Source organism: Patiria miniata, unplaced genomic scaffold (assembly GCF_015706575.1).
Source record: "Patiria miniata isolate m_02_andy unplaced genomic scaffold, ASM1570657v1 HiC_scaffold_18, whole genome shotgun sequence".
Classification (NCBI taxonomy): domain Eukaryota; kingdom Metazoa; phylum Echinodermata; class Asteroidea; order Valvatida; family Asterinidae; genus Patiria; species Patiria miniata.
In genome coordinates this window covers 2455255-2466215 of record NW_024037056.1, presented here as the reverse complement: position 1 = coordinate 2466215, position 10961 = coordinate 2455255, and the positions used below count along the sequence as shown (strand labels likewise).

Sequence of the window (10961 nt, the reverse complement as noted above, 5' to 3'; positions counted from 1 at the left end):
GTACATCCTCGTCGGTGCACACATGTATAAGAGTGTACTGGCTCAATAACAAGCAGTACTTCTGTCGCTCTTGGCAAGATTTCAAAAATTATCCAGTTATTTGCGAATAAGCAGCACACGGAAATAATACAGGCCTACATGTTCTGCATATTATACGCTTTGGAAAATCTGGGCAAAAGTGGCTGCTGCTTCGATGCACACTTGAAAAACTTTTTCCGCGATAGCCTTGAAAAACAAATTCGCAACCCGAGTCTTTTGCGCATCTTTTGATACCAAAAACATAAAATTCAGACCAAATGAATTTCCACATTATACGTAGTGTACACAAAGCAAATTACCATTCGTGCATATTAATAATTATTTAGCCATAATTCCAAAACCCTTTGACATATAGTCATGAAATTTCCTGAGTATTTTTAAGATAAGTTGCTCTATGCATGTACCGAGTTTCATATTTTTTCGTCACTCGATGGCCGACATCTTAGAGGGGGGCGCGGAATCGCCCCCCCCCCCCCCAGCTGTGAGATGGTCAAAATAACCCGCGGCCCTTTTAGGGTTAGATTACTTTGCCCCTGACTATAGTGTTTAGCCACTTTTACTTTGCATGTCTGCTATCTGATGAAACAAATTCAATTTAATGCATCCCCCTGCTTGAAAATACTTTTTGAAATATAACTTGTATCCAAACTGACATTCACCTCATGCACTCTATTTCCATTTAAAATTATTTTGCTCTTCGCCCTACCATGGAATACACTTCGATACAAACATTCAGAGTAGGAAGATGCCAACCTCAAATCTGTTACAATCAGTAATATGACCGACTTATCCATTTCCGACAAGAGTTTTGGAGCAATAAGATTACGATAACAGTATTCTATGCTTAACCGCTTCCAGTTCTACTACATAACCACCCTTCATCGTTTGAATGCCTCAGTCTCTGACGACGGGCAGAACATACTGTCCGAAACGACTATGCGTATCCCCGGTTCTTTTCAGAGCCTCACAAACTCACACAAAAGGTTTGTTACACTGTGCTACCATAAACTTAATCTTATTGTAAATTTCCATTATTCATGTGTCAATGACCTGCTCATAATGCATCGAGTTGCTGAACAACATTCCATTTCCTTATATAGTCGCCCTGCTGTGCGGGCTTCTAACAATGCCCGAATAAGCACTGAGACTGTACCATGCTCAGACAATCGACACTAATATTGGTATCATGTATTGCCATATCATTATCGAAGGAATAAAAAGAGGCTCTTACCATGTACGCACCGGAAGAACAATTGTCTTAATTACGCTGGAACGACTCCGTGGGCCTTTGTGTTAGCAGACTGTGGCACGGTGTGCTCTTTGTATCAGGAACTTCAAGCTTTAAATAAAAAATGACGTGATACTAGGTCACGAGGTAACACTGCCAACAAACTATTTGGACCCAGTAAGATCGCTTGCACTCGTGACTTTCTATTTTTAACTAAACGAGCCGAAATCTGCAGAAGTATTGTGACGTCGTTGTAGCCGTTCACAACGGAAGAAAGGCTTATAAAATACGCGCATGTGAGACAATTTGAGCTTTCGTCTGGGAAAAAACTCTCTAGTTTAGTGTGTCGGCACAAGAAAGACAAGACTGATGTGATGAAAGTGGTTATTCACACATCTTATACATGCTCGTGATATGGACTGTAGTTGATGGAAAGACAATTCGACATTACCTCCTCCGTCCGCACTTTCTTTTAAAAAAAATCACATGAAAGAAATAGAAATGAAGACAACCCTTTAGCAAATTGAACAAAATACACGATGTAGGCATATAAGTTGCAATTTATTGAAATTTTTTCCCTTCACATTTAAAAAAAACATACAACTACTCATAAAGCAAATGCTACTCCCTCGGATTCAAAAAACATGACTTGATTTAACCCATACATGGATCTTGTGCGTTTTTACAAAAAGAAATACTTTTTGAATGCTCTGAGCCTTCATAAGAAAGACATTATTACAGTTAAGAGGCAATTCAAAAATGCATTGTGACCTACACGTGACCTTCCTTTTTGAAAGCTGCAATGTATACATCGGAGCAGATGTAATGACCCACGTGTTTTAGTTTCTCTGCAATCATTACCAGCGTGGTCAGAGTTAATATTTAAAGTCTTTCCCAACTATTGCCGATAATGCAGAGATGAAGCGTGTGACGGGCTGCTGAAATCTAGGGGTAAGTATTTTCCCAAATTTTATAAATGAGTATTTGTTAAAATAATGTTTTTCTTAGAATTTTGTTAAAGATAACCAGTAAAATCTTCGACGACTGAAGAGCTATCTCAAGACACTCGGTTGTTACATCTATCAACTTATCCATTCTACAATAAACAACGAGATAAGTAATTAGAAATAGAAGCTTCTTCCTTTAAAATCTGTGTAAAAATGAATTTTGTGATTAAACATGCGTCAATATAATGCATTTTCACTTGCGTAGGCTAACCTTCCTTTTAATTTTCGAAAAAGCAAAGTAATCTAAGTAACTTGCTTAAGGCCAAAAAAAAAGTCTCCGTGTTTCTTGTATGGAGCTTGCCCATTTTACCTGATTTTTTTGCTTCAAATGTCGGCTGATGACTGCAAATGGTGCCCGACTAAACTTAGTGCAAATATATGGGAGTCCGGAGAGGCCACATAAAGCTTATTCTCGATCATAACCCCATCTAAAAATACGTTAAAATTGTGCAGCAGCAGGATTCCAGTCAAACCAGTGAGTTTGGCGGTTTTGAGACATCATCTTTTATTGAAAAAAAACGTTTTCATTTTGCCGACGCGCATGGCTACGGCGACGCGCGCGCATACCAGAAACCGGAGACTTTTTTGTTTGGTCTAATATCCCCGTTTACTTATTTATACTCTCGAAATTGCAAATTATGCGTGGTGTTTTTTATTTAAACAATGCAAAGATGCCTTCTGAACAATAAACAGGAAAGGGGCTGATGTAGAAACACAAACTGTTTATGCTCGGGTAAATAACCATCAAAAATAACATTTGCTTTGATGATTTTTTTGTTCATGGTGTCTTCTTCCATTAACTGTTCTTAATCAGTGTATAATGTACATACTGCTAAGGATGCCATTTCTAATCTCGTTTAAATGAAAAAAAAAGTAAATACTTGATATTGTAGTTTTTAACATACTTCTGGGTATTAATAAAAAATAGTAATAATAACGTGTTGTTATATGCTTTTAACTAAGATCAAAGCGCTTTACATTATTATTACCCCTGGTCATAGGGCCAATTAAACATTCCAAATACCATCTCAGCTCCCTGGGGAGTATACAGCTCGATGCTGCCTGTTAGGCGCAAGGAAGCTAACTCAATCACAATAACCATCTCTGCCCTCACAGGTACCCATTCACTCCCGAGTGGGGAGAAGCAATTAGTGACAAAGTGCCTTGCGAATGTGTCCCCTGCACTACATCAATGCACATGTTGTTTGCGGAATTTAGGATTAATGTATCTCGAATATTATGTGATAACGAATGGTAATAACCTAGCAAGCTTCGTGTCATGACAATACAACTATGTACAGATGCCAAATTGTCTTGATTTATCGGGCCAAACTCTTCATCAACTTGGTAAACAGGTTTGCCAAAATCTTTCTATTTGTGTAGAGAGGTTTCAGCTATTGTCCGGCGGACCGTTCAGGTGTAATGCAACCAGTGCTGACGCTTCCTGTCCACCCAGCACAGCATCGGTAGCACGTTTGGCTCCTAGGGCAAAGAAGTATGAGAAATACTTAAATCAAAACTTCTCAGGTGGCATAGGGTGTCTACTATAAAAAAAAAAAAAATTTAAAAAAGGTAACCAGAAACTAAGGAAAAATATGAATAAAGTATGATTTTTTACCATAATAATGGTTTTATCATAAACTATGAGTTGTAAGCTTTCCATTGATACCTTGAATGCATAGTCATCCTTGGGTTTTGAAAACGGTATGCAAAACCCGTCTTGGGATATTGGTACAACAGTGTGAACACAACCAGACATAAGACAATTAAGCAGCTCCAAGGGATATTTAAGAAAACATGAACAAAACAAGATATACATCATGATCTTGAGCCGCATCGCGAGTTGCATTTCCAGTAAGGAAGACACGGTCTATGTGTCTTCCAACATCATTAGCAGGGGAAGGGGCACCATACGGTGCCCCGGCCGACATACTCAATATGCTGTCAGGAATCACTTACAGTACGGTAATCTTTGGGGACACAGTAATCTCACTGAATGTGACGCCTTGCGGTTTGGGGGGGCGAGGATTTAAAAACAAGGTTTTTTTTCGCAGTCCATTTCAAAACTTTCAGGAAATCAAAAAATGAGGCCCACATTACCTGTATCTTGAGCATTTGCCCCATGCCATAAAACCACAATCCACTGTGTATCTTTGTGAGCACGAGTATGTACACACGGTGCTCCTGGAAAGTAATTAAAACGAATCTTATTCAAAACAACAGTACACCACAAAAATAACACTTCCATTGAATGTGTCTTTCACGATTTGATTGTGTACAAACGTCAGTGACATTGTCTGTATTAAACGTTCTTCAATAATTATGAGATTTGAAGGTTTGCATGGTGGAAAGATACTAAGACAAGATAAGTTTGCCGGTAGCACCATGTGAATGGTGCTACCGCAAACTTATCTTGTCTTAGTTCTTTGATATATCTTGAGCACTTTTAATATTTGAAAAGTAAAGAAAGTAAGGGTAAAGGTATTAAGAAAGCCAATACATTTAATTGGTTTGAATTTTACTTTAAAGAAAGGGGAAAACAAACCACTCAACTGTGCCTGCGGGAAGTTGGTCACCAATAAGAAGACCAAAGACAACAGTACAGGCAACATTGTGCTAGCCTAGATCACGTGTACAAACGAAATTCCGGAAACCTGTAAAGGAAAAAGAATGCCATTCAGATGCCTTAGCAACACAGTATGAGCTAATAAGCAGTGGCGTAAATCTGGGCCGGCGAGTGGGGGAGGGGGATGGAGGATGATCACAATTTTAAAATTACCCAGCAGTGGGAATCCGCACGTTGTGAATAACAACACCAAGTACACGATATAAATCCAATTCTAGCCAATTGCGGTATCGAATCAGGATGCAGGAAGGAACTTTCCTATCCAGGGTTTACTATTGGAAACAACGTTGGAAATAAAGTAAGCACTGGGAACGAGGTTGCTTCACCACAGAATCTTGTGAAGGAAGTGGGGATGACATCCTGGGTATAGTATTTATAATGACCTATGTGTAAATCATCCGGCTGCAGCTGTCAAAGACCGCAATTAGCCAATGCGCACAAATGCTATCCAAAAACTTTGTCATAGAAAATAATGTACACAATCCATACCGGATGTGATTGCCTTAATTTCATTGCCGACCATGTGGACAAATTTTGAGCGTTGCATAATGCAATCGTTGACCGTTCGTGAATTCGAAACGGAGCCTGAGCAAGCGCAAGTGAAGGGCATTTCAAATTTACTACACAGATCAGTTTAACAGATTTTCCCACACTATTATGCTTTTCAACGGACACAAAGTATCTACAAATTGGAATAAAAGAGTAATGAATCAGTCTTCAAGTTAACGGCCGTTTAAATCCTTGCAGAGTCATTGCCGTGATGACTTGCAGGTCACAGGTCACGCAAAATCTATCCAATCAGAGCGTGAATTCATCAGAGTATCCCAGCGTCCTGTTTGCAGGGCGGGGGGTACGAGCGAATCCCGGGACTTAATCGTAAAATTGGATGTGCGCACGCACGGTTATATTTGCGAAAGGGAATTAATGTGTTGTCCTGGCGTGGTACAATACTGGGGGTTTTTTTGGTCCCTGGAAGTGCAGGGCAGAGGTTTTGTCGTAAAAATATCTGAAATATTTTTATTCAAGATCGTGAATAACATTTTCCAAGCTGCTAAGCAGCACAAGGAAATACTTGCTCGTCGGTATACATGCATAGACTACACTGTTTTGATCAACAACCAACAGTATTTCTGTCTCTCTTGGCAAATTTCCAAACATTCTCCAGTAAACAGTATGGAGAATAAAATTGCAGGGGAAAAGCCGGGGAAAAGCTCAAAAATTCCAAATTCGCTTTTTGATTAGTTTGGCGATAAGGCCAAAAAAAGGGTCTCCGGTTTCTATCATGCGCGCGCGTCGCCGTAGCCATGCGCGTCGGCAAAATGAAAAAGTTTTTTTTTCAATGAAAGATGATGTCTCAAAACCGCCAAACTCACTGGTTTGACTGGAATTCTGCTGCTGCACAATTTTATTGTGTTTTTAGATGGGGTTATGGTCGAGAATAAGCTTTATGTGGCCTCTCTGGACTCCCATATATTTGCACTAAGTTTAGTCTGGCACCATTTGCAGTCATCCGCCGACATTTGAAGCAAAAAAAATCAGGTAAAAAAAACTTTTTGGGCAAGCTCCATACCAGAAACCGGAGACTTTTTTTTTGGCCTACCCATGGCTTTCGTCTTAATAGAAATACCATTTTAATTTCGAGGCCATAATAGTAAATGTTTACCAAAAACAAAAACACAAAAATGGTAAAAAGAGTGACTTTTTTATAAATTTCTTTAAAAAAAGATTCGTCATGTTGTATCCCCTAACACTGCATGAATCTGGATAGAGGTATCTCTTTTTTTCAGTCTAATGCTCTTTAAAACAAAAATGGTTCAGATGTATAGTTTAGTATCCATATGGAAGGTTATTATTTCGTTGACGATATATTGATTTTGGCTACAATGACTTAGCCTTCGGTTCAGTTTTACTGGCAGCAAAAAAATATTCAATTTCTGTCCACGTCAACCTGTTGCGAAAGCTTAAAAAATGCCGGTTTTCCCCCGGATGTGTTCCGCAATCCATATCTTTCTAGAATTTTCTCAGCCTCGGAATTTCTCACATCTGGAAATTCCCAGGCAGTTAGCATTCCAACAAAACAAAGGTCCTTTTTGTGCCATCGTTGCGCAAACATTTTTCCCCAGTTTATTTATGGCGTGGTTTTTGTCTACTATTGCTTGTATCACGTTGGTATCACGCGCTGAGCTCATGCCTTTCGTCCAATCAGCGAACGCCAAGTATATGGCGCCACTGCGCTCTTGAACTCCGGAGTAATAAATCATGCATTTGGCGCCAAACAAAATAATGGTTCTCGCAACCACATATCAAAACAATTATCATCTTATTCCAAAAAAGAGCAAAAGAATTACTTAGATACCTAGAATTTGGGGTATAATAAAACAAATCTATGCTAACACACTTTTGCTTTGAAGAAATGAATAATCTCAATCCGACATTGATACAGCATTAAAGACACAGATTTGTCTCATGCAAAAACGGAAACAATTTCAATTTCTTAACAACACTTTTCACGTAAACTCACAATACTTGACTGCATTGAACTTGCTGTTTTCGACATTTACTGTTTAAATGCCAAAACTGACGCAAATTAAAAAAAAAATTAAAAAGATTGAACGCGCCGAATTGCGCAAAACGATGATCAACAAAATGTAGTGGAACAAAACGGAGCATTTAATATCGCTTTTTAGGCCCTAATTGATTGTGGACTAACGCTGGCTCTGAAAAGCCAACCACAAATTTGATTGAGGAAATAAAATAATTGGAAATCACAAGTTCATGGGGAATATTTCGTTTCCTTTACAGTGTTCCATTTCCGTGTATGTTCAGCCATGATAGCCTGGCCATGGAGTCATGGAGAGGTATGTTTACTCATGGGCTGGCGTCAGTGTTGTAGTCGAGACCGGATAGTCCGAGACCGAGACCAAGACCGAAACCTGAAGATTCGAGACCGAGACCGAGACCGAGACCAGCCCCTTCAAGGCGGACCGAGACCGAGACCAATATGGTCCGAGACTGAGACCGAGACCGAGACCGCTGATAATAAATAACAATAGTCGAAAAAAACAACAAGACACGTTATTATAGTTGAAAAATGTAACCTTTCTATTCACAAAGAATACAGACCAAAATTTTGACCAGTGGCAGTGTTGACAAATTGATACATAACACCTTACTTGAGCAAAAAGTAGTTACACTTAAGAAATATGGGCTTTGACATGTTGTCTGTACCCAATCGTGACAAAAGTAAAAAGTTAAAGGTAGATGTTTCATCTGTTATAGGAACTCGGATCCTAAACTCCACAGTCACCCCCTTGGTTTCAGCTATGACTTCTAACGGATATTTAAAGATGCAATTTTAATTTTACATTGCCTCTTTTTTCCTAAAATAAATTTAGGACTTAACTTCTAAAAAGACTTGTGTACTTGATTTTAAAAAATGGGAGCTAGAGAATGTTGAATTAATTTTTGAATTTCTGTCATAGAATGTGGACTTGTACATGTAGACCCACAAGTTGCGAGGTCGTAGCCAGAATGTGCCAGATACGGATTTTAAAGTTTTTTTCTGAACGGGATTTTAATTTTTGAGGAATAATGGGGTACTTCAAAATGAGCAGCCAGAAAATGGGGTCTTATCATACACTCTCATGGCAACAGTGAGTAGTAAATGGTAAGAGAGTGTGAGTTCAAAGCTGGAAAATCAGGTAGAAAAATTTACTTTTTCTTCAAAATACTGTCCCAAATTAAAGGGAATATACAACATTTGCAAACATCGAAAAATAAAACTACCAAGTTTTTGCGAAATACCTTAATAGGATGTTGGTAAATGACAGTCTAAAGCATCCTGTAAAATTATGGCACCTGGTATACTGTCATTTTCAAGAAAAGTGGTATTTTTGTATCAATTTCCAACGCTGATCGGCCGATCAGCGTTGGAAACAACTGGCTTTTTTTCAAATACTGGCCCCAATTGACCATTGTACTTGTTTGCAATCGATTACAAACCTATGAACGGGTACGAGCCAGCTAGACTGGTTCCCTGACCTTACAATTCCCCAATGTATGTAAACTGCTCTGTTTCTTCTTATATGGAGTCAGGGAACCAGACTACAGGAAAATGATCGTTTTTCTTGGTTTTTATAGCATTTTCGAACCCAAAACCTCCAAAAAGTCAGTGTAACTATATTTGCTTTATATTTCCAGCCCCCCAATTGCATCCATTTCTGAAAATTACAGCAAAAGCAAATGATGTATATTCCCTTTAAAGAGAACATTGTGTGGGGTCGAAAATATAACTAAGTTATAGAAGCACCTCATTTATTATCAGAATACAAAATGCAAGTGATTAGGCCCACAGGGGTGGGCTAAACTACACAATCCCCGAAAATGGTTGACCCTTATTGTATAAATTGTTACAAGTTTATACTTTGCTTTATGTGGCCGACTCAGCAGATAAACGCCGAACTTGTTCCAAATTGTTCAGTGACTGGTACTGCTGCAGCTTTACATGTACTTTGGGGACTTTCCAACGTGCAGTCGAGTCCAAACCGACCGCGATATAAAACAAGCTTGATCTACGGGCTAGCAAATGTTTTAAATAACAACGGTACTGAACGAAGTGAACACAAAGTAATCGATCGAGCTGTAAAAGCTACATATTGCCGGTCTCGACCCGAGACCAGCCAAAATATCGAGACCAAAGGGGACCGAGACCGAGACCAAGACCGAGACCACAGCTTCCGAGACCGGGACCGAGACCGAGACCAGCAAAAAGTGGTCTCGAGACCGGTCTCGAGACCGAGACCGGTCTCGAGACCCACAACACAAACACCTGATTTATTCCGAACCATCTCACCGCGTGCTTCCTCCCGCCGGCTCGCGTCAACATGCCATAAACATCAGCGGGAGGGTGCATAATGAGAACAGCCAAACATTCGACACCTTTGGAGCTGTGTGACACAGTGAGAAATTTTGGAATCATAATGGCGTCAGCGATACTTGCTGGGGAGCTCTTGCGTACGACTATCTGTACTTTGGTACTGTTGTTTCCAGGACAATTGTGTGTACGGTAACCCGACGTAACCAGATTTTTAAAGACGAAATTACCGACCTCAAACTTGTTAGTGCCATATTTGGCAACTATATGTGCGTTATTAGTTTAATTACACAAATGAACAGGTTAATTAAACATAGTACCATTGAAGGTACCTGAAAGTAAACATAACAGCATATAATAGAAGACCGACAGACGAACAGAAAATGTTACAAAATAAAAATATTTGTCTGGATAACTTTTAGGGCGTTACCGGCACGTTAACACAAACTTGGTGTCAAATAAATCATGGGAGTTACTTTTCTTTGACTTTTCATACAAGTTAACACAAACTTTAACTGTATGAACTGCAGTGGCGTAGCCAAGGGGGGGGGGGCGTGGGGGAGACAGCCCCCCCCCAGTCGCCTCCCCCACTGAGATTTTGAGTTTCTGAAAAAAATTATCATTGATCTACATGACGCCCCCATGAAATGTTCCAGCCCCCCCCCCCCCCCCCCCCCCCCACCCACTGAAAAATTCCTGGCTACGCCACTGACAGTACATACAGGGGACGAAGTTGGAAAAGAAACACGCATCGCGATATCGGAACGCTTGCGCGTAGTTCAGGCAAGTCAAAAGATCTATCTTTCTTTTTTCTTTTTTTCCATGGAAAGTGAATTTCGATTTTCAATTATTTAGCTTGACCCACCCACCCACAATCGGAAAAAAAGATCGAAATTTTAAAACATTGAAAATTCTGAATGGCCCCTTACCTTGTACGCGCCGGAAGATTGTCTTAACACTGGAACGACTCCGTGTAGGTGTTTGCGCTACTGTAACATTTAGTTGACTGGCTACTGCTTTCTCGTACCGGGAACCTAAAGCTTTACGAAGGGCGTGATAATAATTATGCAAAGTCACGTGGTCACGCCGTCAACAAAAACCTAAGATCTCGATCTCTTGCACGTGACTTTCAATTGTTAACTAGGGCCGAAACCTGCCGATGTATATAGTAACGTCGTTGTAAATGTT

General features: G+C 39.8%; 1 long non-coding RNA gene across 1 annotated transcript; it reads right to left on the bottom strand.

Moving 5' to 3' along the window:
• Nucleotides 1–3343: 3343 nt before the first annotated feature.
• On the bottom strand, nt 3344–10961 carry LOC119724186. The gene is made up of 4 exons (XR_005270625.1): nt 10703–10961; nt 4828–4928; nt 4375–4458; nt 3344–3756 (listed from the first exon to the last, which is right to left on the bottom strand). It is a non-coding gene; the product is annotated as an uncharacterized LOC119724186 (long non-coding RNA).